The 12,122-nt window shown below is 35.9% G+C and overlaps 1 protein-coding gene and 1 pseudogene across 2 annotated transcripts in view; both read left to right on the plus strand.

Annotated features, from left to right (window-relative positions):
- The window catches only part of DCAF5 (DDB1 and CUL4 associated factor 5), a 143,606-nt gene that overhangs the window by 54,080 nt on the left and 77,404 nt on the right, over positions 1 to 12,122 (plus strand). The window lies entirely within an intron of this gene.
- LOC123236605 lies at positions 5,389 to 6,968 on the plus strand (annotated as a pseudogene).

A 12,122-nucleotide genomic window follows, 5' to 3' on the forward strand; every position in this document is an offset into this window, starting at 1 on the left:
ATGGAGGAGTAGTGAAACTGTAGCTTCCTGAGGTTTCTTCTTTCATTCACTTGTCAATGGAAAGTAAAGTTGTCATCTTCTCAGCAGCTTCACACAAAAGAAAGATGAAGCTCCCTCTTTTGGCAAAACTGCTCTATGGTTTGGATTTCTAAAGCAGGAGAGAGTACTCAGGGCTGAGGGAATTAGAAAAAGATAAGGTCAGGAATCATAGGCATAGAACATTGACCAAGAAATGATAGTAAGTTGGTCCCTGCATAGTGTTACAGAGCAAGTCCAGAAGTTCCTGAACCTGTCATGAGGAGCTGGAACAGAAACTCCAGAGTGAAATAAAAACCTGTGCTTGGCCACAGGCAATGCTCATTATAACTTGGTAGGGCCCTGGGGAGAGTCCTCACTTTTGTTTGTAGTAGGGACTCAAAGGGGAGCAGGAAGAAGATGGCAGAAGAGTGTTGCCAGTGGACCCAAGCAACCGTGAAATATAGGTGACTGGGCACTGCACTCAATGCTGGCGCTGCCAAACCTAAGACCACTTTGAGACCAAGCTCTCATGTGCTCTTGGGGCCCACCACTCCTAAAGGATGACAGGGACTAGAAGAGACAACAATCCAAATCCCTGAGAGTGAACTCTAATGAGAGATTGAGAAGCTGTAGGAAAATCAGAATTAGAATGGACTAATATTTTTGTGGGTGCTTTTTTTTAGTGATATATATATATATTATATGCTAATTTATATGGGCTAATATATATGGGCAGAATAGGGAAGACTACTAATTAACTACTAAATTAACACTGGCTTTGAATTGGGCTTTAGGAGTTTTTATCAATAGTAGTATTCCTATAGGAATCTGGTTATAGAAGGTGGGTGGGGAGGAAAAGTATATATTTTCATAACTCATGATGATTATATTTAACAGTTGGAACCTATTGAAACTTAGGCTGTACATAGACATTAGTTAATTTGCAGGTTAGCAGATTGTTCTTGCCATGACACTTCTTAATAGTTTGTATATTTATAATTATCTTCATTAGGAATTCTAATAATATTGAGTGCTAATAGCCTTAGGGATTAAGGTATGAGCACAAACATAATTTATCACATTGCCAGGCTCAGTGATCAACATTTTGATATGCTAACTGTCCCAAGTGGAAACAGTAACTATTCAAACAAACATTAAGTAGAATAATAGTTTTAATCCAGAAGATGAGCTGGTTGCTGGACCTGAGCCTTCACATATCTCTAAAACAATCTTTTCTTGCATTTCACTTGATGGATTTTTGAGCATTTCACTACTACGGTGTTATTTTACAATTTAAGGGGCTAGCAGCATTTCCCCTAAATAGTTTGATATGTCTCACCTGAGCCACTTAGCTTTCTCTGATTTTTAGCTTTATTAGTACCTTTGATTGTGTATCTTTCATTTCTAAATACCTTTTTTCTCTCCTTCCCTAGTCATCAAGCCATCTCTTATAAAATTTATTAAATTAAATTAAATTTAAAAATTTTTTAAATTTAAGAGGAGAAAAAAGTTTAGAAAAAACAACCAACACATCAACTGGGTCTGATAAAACATGTATTATTATATGTCTATAATCCTCCACACTCTATTCTTTACCACTAAAGTTTGAGGTACTCAACTCTTCATGGCCTCCAGGCATGGCTACTACAATTATACTATTGTTTGGTCTTTAAGATTCATCCACTAAGTAGTTGAAACCTGTACTGGTATTAGTTTCCATACCATGCAATCACAGAACTTTCATGTATTAATTGTACACTGACTTACAGGAAAAAATTAAATAGTGGTAAGATCAAACACAGTGATTACTTAGTCTTGTACCCAGTTGAGAAGGAAATTATGAGGAGACACTGTAACATTCCTAGAAATTAAGGATTCTCGGGGGAATAAAGGACTCATTGCCCTTTCTATAGCCTCTAAGGTTGTCATGTTCATGTTACAGTTCTGTGACAGATAACCATTTTTTGGTTTGATAGTAAAGAAAATGATCCTTTCCCTTTTTACATTATGTACAGAATTCATATAAAGACAAAATTTCTTACAAGATGAGACTTGGCATGTTATATGTAAGCAAACAGAAAAATGGTAGAAAAGCAAGTTTGTGTCAGATTACACCTAGGTATGAGGATTCCTGCATTCATGATTCTGTTTTCCTTTTGCAGAGAACATTTTAGAAATTAGGAGGTATTGTGTTATCTTGCTTACTTCCCAATACAGCCAGCCATTCTCTTTACTATATCTGTGTTTAAAGATTATAGGTAACCAGGGAACTTAGTTGGCCCAGTGGGTAGAACACCAGGGCTGGAGACAGGAGATCCTGGGTTCAAATCTGGCCTAAGACATTTCCTAGCTATGTGACTCTGGGCAAGTCACTCAACCCCAGTTGCCTATCCCTTAACTGCTCTTCTGTCTTGGAAATGATATCATGTATTGATTCAAAGACATTAGATAAAACTCCCCCAGAGATTATAGGAACCATTGCAGAATAAGTTACAGAGCTACAAAAGTTAACTTGAAAAGGTTTGTAAAGAAATATATGCTATTATACTTGATGACATGAATAAATTACTTAAAGGGACAATGAGGACTATATGGCTTTTGATGTCTTTTCCAGCTCTAGATGAATGAATATGATTTCTTTTGCTTTTGAGTCTCAGATGCTAAGGAAACCCTGCCTTTATTGTCCCTGATTGAAGGTTCATTCTGTCCAATGTGTCTTTTGTAGTTTGAGCATTGGTTTCAACTTGTTCATGACCTGATTTGGAAATCAATACAGGAAATTGAGATAAAAAATTAGAAAAGGGGAAAAACCCCAGTAATGGTAGAAAACAAGGTGTAGTATGTTAGTAAGACAGGAGAGAAGAGCCTGGATTGTCTAGCACATCCTTACTTTTAAGCTTCTCTGCTAAAATTGAAGCTTTTTGAGTATGGGCCAAGAGTTCTGGGTTCTTTTCCCAGGTCCTGACAATTACAAGCATAGATGATTATTTAACTTATTTGGGCTTCAGTTTTATCCTCTGTGAAATAGGAATAACAACACTCTTACTTTTGGGTAATTATGAAGAAAGTATTTTGTACCACTTATTGTGCTATAAATATAGGTCCTTGTTACTTTTTATTATGTTCTCCTTCTTAGTTCAATTTCCACAATTAGCGTTTAAGAAATAATTCAGCATATTTAAAATAAAATTCTTCATCCACCAACTGGGTTCTCCTTTCTAATTTCCTGATTTCTTTTAATGGCATGAACATTCTTTGAGTTATCCAGACTTGTCATTGTTTAGTTGCCTTGGAAATGTCTTTCTGCCTTTTGCCCTTGAACACCCAACTGAGTATTATGGATGCTTCCCCCACCCCCCAGTTTTGTTGATTTAGTTGAATTGTTGTCCCCTATTGAAACATCTGTGTGTGTGTGTGTGTGTGTGTGTGTGTGTCTGTCTGTCTGTCTGTCTGTCTGTCTGGTTTCTATTGATATTGTTGTAGTTATTGTATATACATTTTTCTTGCTTGTGGTCACAACACTACTTTAAGCTCACATATCACAAGTTGTCCAGCCACTTTGCTTCTACTAGGACCCAACCTGACTCGTGCTCTGAGATTCATTCAGCAGTTTTCCTGCTGCTGCAGTGTCTGCTGGCACACTCTGCCTTGTCACCTTTTTTGTGGCAACAAACTGCAGACTTCAGCTCTACCCAGCCACTTGTAGAGGAAAAAGAGTTGGAGCTAGAGAAGGGTAGGATTGCACTTTGGCTGGGACAGCCATGTTCAGCCAAAGAACTTAACAATGGAGGGATCTGGGGGAAAGCAACAGGTTGTGGAGTTATATGGGGGTAAAGAGGATTGGCATCTAATCAGGGCCAGTCCTATATCCCCAAAAGTCATTTGGGGTAAAAAGTTAATTCCTTAACTTGGGAGAAGGCTGAAGCAGCTTTCAGGTTTAGCTTCTAAGAGCAATAGTCTTATGTCTTACTCTCTATCAGTAAGAGGAGAAAGGAATAATAATAATTGTGATAATAGCTTTATATAGCATTTATATAGCTTCTACTGTGTCTCAAGCACTGTGCCAGGTATTTTACAAATATCATCTCATTTGAAAAATAAAGGAAAAAAAGACTGAATCCACCAAATATCTCAGGAGTGGAAAAACAGTTAAAAAAAACCTGGAGCACATAAAGATAAATCACCAAGGAAAATACTAAAATCAAAAAGGAAAATGACTACCAAGCTATCTAAAAGACTGCAAATAGTTTGTTTTAAGAAAAAGGAAATTAAACTAAGACTTAAGGAGATCCTAGAATGCAGCAGAATATTCCTGAATGGTTTGAGAGAAATCAAAATCTTAATTTAAAATTTAAATCAGAAATTAAAAGGAACAAATGGCAGAATTTATGACTTGAACAACAGAAACAATTACCAAATTAGAAAAACTTGAATCCATTGTGAAGAGTCTCTAAAGAACTAAAAGAGAAAAGAACAAGAGAATATGAATATACTGACATGAAAGACTATTCATAGGAAGAGAAGCAAGAAACAATAATGTTAAAAGAACAATGCAATCCTTATATAAGCAAAACACCTTGACAGTGGGATGTGAAGAAATAACATAAGGATTATAAGACTCTCAGAAGAATATGACAAGCCAAAAAATTCTCAATACCATTTTGCAAGAAATAATAGAAGAAAAGTGTACTGATTTTGGAGTACAAAAAACAAAGTATTCAAAGAGATCACCCCCTCCCCACAAAAAAAACACCTTTGTTTCAAACTGCAAGTCACATATTGGTTATATTTAGCAATTCCAGCTATTGAGATTAATTCTACAGGCAATCAGGAGAAAAGATCCCTAATTTTTAAAAAAAAGAGGAAATTTGAATAAGATTTCTTTTCTGTACCCACCAGAAACTGCAGAGATAAATGTATTCAGAAAAATAAAGAATCTTTAAGATACAACGCCAAATGATTTAGCCTGCAAATCTGAGCTTAATTTCCAATAAAAAAAGATATTCAATGAGAAAGATATTTGAGGCATTCTTCCAAAACAAATACTAGGTAGGATCCAATTAGATTGTTAATTGAAAATGACCTAAAATTACTAATAACCATAGGAATAAATGGAACTCTAAAATTTTATTTATTTTAAAATATTTTTCCATATTTACATGATTCACTTTCTTTTCCTTCCCTCTTCCCTTCCCCCTCCCAGAGCCGACAAGCAATTCCACTGGGTTGTACAAGTGTGGTAAATGGACCTTTTCTTGAAGAAATGTTTTCCATTAAGAACAACCATAAAGGAAGGCTATCCATTATCAACACTACTGCTTGATATAGTGTTCTAAATGCTAGTTCTAGAAATAAGTCAAGAAACAGAAATTGAGGAAATGAGTATAGTCAAAGAGGAAACAAAATTATCGCTTTTTTACAGATATGTTTTTCTTAGAAAACTCTAATGATTGAACCAAAAATTGAGACTGACTTCACTGAAGTGGAGGAATTATAAAATCAGCCCACACAAATCCGTCAGCTTTTCTGTATACTACCAACAAAATTCATAAGGAAAGAGAGAAATTCTATTAAAAATAAATCTAAAAGATACATAGAATATTTGGTTGTCTACCTGCTAGATACACATAAGAACATACACTCTATGAATACAACTACCAAATATTCTTTAGGAATAAAAATAGACAAACAAGCAAAAAATTACTTTATTCAACTGAAAAAAAATCCTAAAATTTATTTGGAAGATAGTCAAAATTCTCAAAGGAAAAAAGCTGAGAAGAAGAGGGCCCAACAATAGTAGGTATTGTTTGTGATACTTTTCATCAAAACAATTTGATACTAATTAAAATTTTTTAAAGACCAGTGGGCTTTTCAGGGAGAACCAAAGGGAATGGTTCCACCTCCTCCCTCCCCATGTGGCCCCCGTGCCTGACCCCACCAGTTGACAACTTGAAGCTTACAAAGCTGCACAAGATATCACAAAGCTGAGTGAAGTGGTATACTGCCATCAGTATACAAATAAAATGAAGATTAGTTTTTAAAGTCTGATTACCTAACCCAATTCCTGGTCCTTAGTTTCCAGAATGTATCATGAGATTCCAGTCTGTCTGCTAGAAAATGAAAAATAAACAAGGACAGATGAAGGGAGCAAGAGTGAAGAGCCAGAACACAGACTAAGACAGACTACCTGTAATAACAGAGTAAAGCCAGTAGCCTAAAAACCCAAAGAGAAGACAAACTGAAGACACAGAAAACATCTAGAAGAGGCACCAAAGATGATGACCAGAAAGATTAAGCTTTGGGACATAATTGCCATATCACATGCTGCCTGTGCAATGGATACCTAATTGATGCTACCCCTGTAAATGGAATGTTTGCATACCTTCTGTAGATGTTGCCAGGTAAAGTATTTGGAAGAAAATAACACTTGCCCTATGTATAGAATTCATCATAGTCATCCACTGCAATACATTGATACATTGATCATGACTGGACAATGCAAGATATTGTTTACAAATTGGTACCAGGCCTCCAAGAAACAGAAATGAGGAAATGGGGAATTCTATCACAAATTGGCAATGGAAGTACCTGGAGACATCAAAGGAGAGACTTGCTATACAAAGCAACACTTAGTCTCACATCGGAATGGTGAAACAAAAGCCAATGACAGTTTCAACAAAGAAACATCAGAAGAAAAGCAATAAGAGGATAATGACTGTCACAGAAGTGATGACCAGGTAAGCATCTGCCTGGAATGAATAGCAACAAATTACAATCAAAACCAAAATGAATCTGCTACTCAGCATCTAAAGAAGTTCATTACCAAAAAACTTAATCTTTCATCTTTCAGTGAGCTGAATGAATATATTATGCAATGAAGAAATTCTCAGCAAGGACTCAAGTTTGTAGTTGTTTCTAGATGGAGATTTAAGCTGTGTGACTCGGAGTAAATCACTTAATCCCAGTTGCCTACCCTTATCGCTCTTCTGCCTTGAAACCAATACTGTACATTGGTGCTAAGACAGAAGATAAGGATTTAAAAGAAAAGTGAATGATAATATATGGGAAAATTAAATGTTGCACAAGTATACAAAAAAAAATACTAAAAGAACCAAAGAAAGGTCTTGAGTGAATTGGGTAGATCTTTTATTTGAAAATTTTGAAAACATATACTTACATAGCATGGATAGGTTGCATTCTGTATCACTGAAGAGTGAGATTTTGGATCTGTTGATATAATGGAACCTGGCTCATTAATTCTTTGAAAAACCAACTTTAGAGCAAAGTAGTATCATATATATATATATATATATATATATATAATGAAAGTAACCCTGAGATTCAAATTAGCCATTCAGCAAACACTTAGTTAGCATTCACATATTGAACATGTGCTGGAGGAAGAGACAAAGACAAATCTTAGCCCTGCCCTCATGAAACTTAGCATGTAAGTAAACAGGAAAGATGCAAAAGTCTATGCAAGGCCAGAGGAAATAAAATCTTTTCTAACTGGGGTTACATTAGGGGCGGTTTCATAAGGAAACTGGCTTTTAATTTGGATGTTGAAAGGTGTGGAGGTTTTTAACAGGAAGAGATAGGGGAGGTGAAGAGGAAGAGGGCATTTCAGACTTTAAGCTGAGGCAGGTGTAAGATTAAAAATTAATATCCAGTACTCCAAGTATTATATTTTATAAAGTTTATTAATAATAACTCGAAGCAAGATGAAAGCAGCAGCCTCAGGAAAAGAAAAAAGTTTCCCCAGACCACACATGCTGGAGAGGAGAGTGCAGCACTGCCAGAGAAGAGAGAGCATGGGCGGAGTTCCACCCCTCTTATTTACAAAACGTGAGGATGTTATGTGGAGGAAAGGATAAGGATTCTGGGTAATGTAGTTCAGGGTTACAAAATTTCTATTTACACACAGGAAAGTAGGCATGCACAAGGTATGTGTACAGATTGCATCCAGGGAGCTGTTGTATGAGAAGGCTAAAACTAATACGTGGCAGAAGATTATGGAGGAGACAAGGCCCCTCCATAATCCTATTCTACCAAATTTATTCATTCTGGGGCAGATGAGCAACATTATCAGATTGTGCATAAAGATTATTCTAGTCATAGTGTGAGAACCCAAAGAGGTCTAGAAAATGGTTTTCTCAGATTAATAATGAGGAACAGTAATTGGAATGCGAGCAATGGGAATTGAAAGGGAGGGGACATTTGTGGGAGATATCTTAAGATTCAGAAGGACTCCCAGAATGTGAGAGGTGAAGGAAGAGTTAGTTTAGTGACTAGAAGAAGAGGCAACATTGCTAGAAGAGGTGAAAACAATTAGTTTTTTGGGGGGTCACGGGAAATCTGGTTTTGACAACATTGATTTTGAGGTGCTGAAAGCATATGGGGGTGGGGATTAAGTTGTTCAATGGCAAGTTAGAAATATATATTTGAAGGTTCCAAGACAGATCAGAGCCAAAGATAGATTTGACCATCATTTGTATAGAGGAGCAGGTGAGGGACAGAATCTTAAGGGATATAAATCAATTTGCTTACAGAATTGAATGAGGAATAGAAGTAGGAAGGTTTGTGGTGTGTTTGTGTGTGTGTGTGTGTTTTTTTTTTTAATTAAAAAAATTTTTTTTAAACAGAAAGGATGCTGTAGAGCACTTGAAAGGGTGAACTCACAAGCTGAAGGAAGACAGTCATCTGGGGAGGTGGTCATCAGTATCAAAACAGGGAAGCTAGAGATCATTCCCCCACTTCTCAGTGATAGATCAGTATGTATACTGTCAAAGTGCTTTGCTGTAGGTTTCAAATATCTTCCAAAGGCTTAACCATAAGCATGCGAATTTAAAAATCTGCCACCAGGGGGAGATAGAGAATCAGTTTTGAACACAGGCTTCCTGGGAGTTTGCTGCTCTTTTATGCTTGGTAAATCCAAGACCCTGAGCTAGTTAGAAGGACCAGGGGTTTGACTCAGAAGGTTAATGATGAGGACTCATCTTGCCTCATACGTTTAGGGCTGTGGCTTCCAATCTGGGTACGAATTATGCAGCAAGGTGTAGATAGAAAGACCCAAATTTTCAGTTTTTAACTTGATCTCCTTAAGTCAGTCACTAGTTCTGAGCCTTATTTATGCCTCATCTCTAAAAATGGAGATAATAATACAGTATCTGCCCTCTTTTTTCCTAGCATTGTTAGAGAAACAAAGAAAATGTGAATGTAAAGGTATTTTATAAAATATTATACTAGGTGGCTCGCTCAGTAGATTGAAAGCCAGGCCTAGAGATAGGAAGGAGGTCCTGGGTTCAAATCTGATCTCAGATACTTCCTAGAAGTGTGATCCTGGGCATTCCCCAGCCCATATCACTCTTTTGGCTTGGAACCAATACATAGGATTGATTCCAAGATGGAAGGTAGAGGTTTAAAAATATATACTAATATATGATGATATTAGTTGCCAGGAAAAGAGAAAAGTATTACTCTTAAGATTGCCATTTCTTGTTCTCTTCAGAAGTTTCTTTCGTGTTTTAAAAATTTTTTTAAATAATGAATTTCTGAAACATAATCTTTTACATATATAAAGAATAGAAAAGGGAGTTCACATATGAAACTTCATTACGTAACACTTTAAAAATAGTATTTATTCAGTTTGGTGCAGAGATACCAACTTGCCTTGCTTGTCTGTGTCCCCTTCTTAATTTCTATTTTGATCATTTGTATTTTTATTTTTTTAAACCCTATTGGTTCTAAGACAGAAGAACAGCAAGGGTTAGGCAATGGGGGTTAAGGGCAACATAGTTAGAAAGTTTATGAGATCAGATTTGAACCTAGGACCTGCCATCTGTAGGCCTGGCTCTCAATCCACTGAGCCACCTAGTTGCCTCCAGATTATGCATATTTTTAAAATGTCTTATGGATAACGCTTTTCATTCTTACCTTTTCTTTTTGATGTCACCCCTTACTCCCTCACTCTTCCATATAACATATCCCTCTCTACCCTCAAGAAAAATTAAAGTCCTTCCTTGTAAGAAACAAAACAGACATATTATTGACCCTGAAGATGCATGTTCCAATAATCTTCTGGAGTTCTGATGTCTTTTAAAATTGTTTTTATTTACAATTTTATAATCATCGTCTCTTGGTTTTGTTTACTTCATTCTGCTTTGTCATACAAGTCTGACCAGGTTTCTTTGAATTGCCCTTTTCATTAATGATTTAAAGCAATATGATACTCCATTATATTCATATACCATAATTTTTGATATTCTCACTCATGATGTAGCTCATAATTTTTCAGTATTCCTGTCAATCCTGTGACTCTCAGCCACGTGTCCTTGTAAGTTTTCTACTCAATTTTCAGGGTATTAGCCTAATGTCCTTTTGATATACAATTAGTATATAAGTGTATCATGTAGCATAATGGGTTATCTATTTAATTATCTCTTGCTCTTCCTACCTGAACAGTCTGTCTTCTTTTTTAAAAAAACTGTTACCTTCCATCTTAGAATCAATACTAAGTTTTGGTTCCAAGGTATGGGCTAAGCAGTTGTGGGGTTAAGTAACTTGCCCCCAGGGTCATACATCTAGGAAGTATCTGAGGTCATATTTGAACCTAGGACCTCCTGTCTCTAGGCCTGGCTCTATCCAATGACCCTGTCCCCTCCCTATCTTCTTTTTAATCATAGATTTCTTGGCTAATCAAAATGTCATTTGTAATTCCTTATTTGAAATGAGTTTCAGACTGCTTGTACCCAAAATGTGTTCCTCTCCTTTACCACATGGATGATCCTTAACTTCAGTACCATAAAGGCCCATGATTGACATTTAGCTGTACATCATCACCAGAAGAATATATTTTAAAAAACCCTCTTCTGTCTTAGTATCAGTTACTTACTCAGTCACAAAGCTAGGAAGTATCTAAAGTCAAAGTCAGATGAGTATTAAGTGTTAAAAAAGAAGGGTATTTGTTTCAGGCTTGAGGTCTTTAAAAACACTTTAGATTTTCCAAAAGGTAGTCTCTTATTCATTTCTAAACCCCCAAATAATTAAATTTTTTTGCCTAACATATAGAAATATTTATAAATTTATATAAAATCAATGGGAAGTAAGCATTCTTTATCTAATTTTTTTTTCTATGTGTATGTTTGTGTAATTTAGCCAAATTTTAAGTGATCACATTTAGGAGATGTTATAGCATTCTGGGACCTTAAACAAATAAGAGTGTCACCCACAAACAGACAAAAACTACTCTCTTACCTCATGGATAGTTGCTAGCTTAAATCTGACAGGGAAGCTGTAATTTATTTTTATTTAATTATTTAATCAGAATACAAAATTTGTTGTAACTGTCCATTCTCATCAGATTGCCATTTAATTATTAATTAGATAATTTTTATTTATTCTAAGCTCTTGCATCTTGGTATTAGATTCCTCAGAGACAATCAGATAATTATTAATTACAATGTTGACCTCAGTAAAATGATTCTCAAGTGCTATAATTTATTTGTTATTGTTCTCTAAAGATATTTTCTCATTTGTGATGCATTCTTGATGAATTGATCTGTAAGAAATGTTTTCAGTTTCTTCTATTGTTTTACCTGTTCAATAATCTTTCTTCCTTATAGTTTCACTCTTTCTCTTCTTTGGGACTTTTTCATGAAAATTACTATTTTATTTTTAATACTGTATTATCAACTTTTTGTCTGGCCTTTTTTCTCTTTGGGATTTCTTTTCAATATTTGCTTAGATTTTGTTTCTGTTGTTACTTTTTCTTCAGGCATCATTCCCATTCTTTGTTATCCATTTCTTTCAGTCCTGCTTCTCAACTCCCAGAGAGCCAGTGCACAGTGCACTTACTCTTTCTTTATCCTCTGCTGCTCCTAGTACCTAACCATTTACCTGCAGTGCTGCCATCAGCCCATTTTCCTCTCTTCCCAAGCTTTGTTCCTTCTCCATCTGTCCAATTTCTCCTCTGTCCCTTCCGTTCCCAACAGTGATTTTATTTGCCCCTAATCCCTATCAGCCTATTTTTATACTGAGTGAGAGAGTCTGATCTGTTGTGATCTCTGAATAGAGTCAGGGCCCTATGATACCTTCAAAAGGCAGGA

This window comes from Gracilinanus agilis, chromosome 2 (assembly GCF_016433145.1).
Source record: "Gracilinanus agilis isolate LMUSP501 chromosome 2, AgileGrace, whole genome shotgun sequence".
Classification (NCBI taxonomy): Eukaryota; Metazoa; Chordata; class Mammalia; order Didelphimorphia; family Didelphidae; genus Gracilinanus; species Gracilinanus agilis.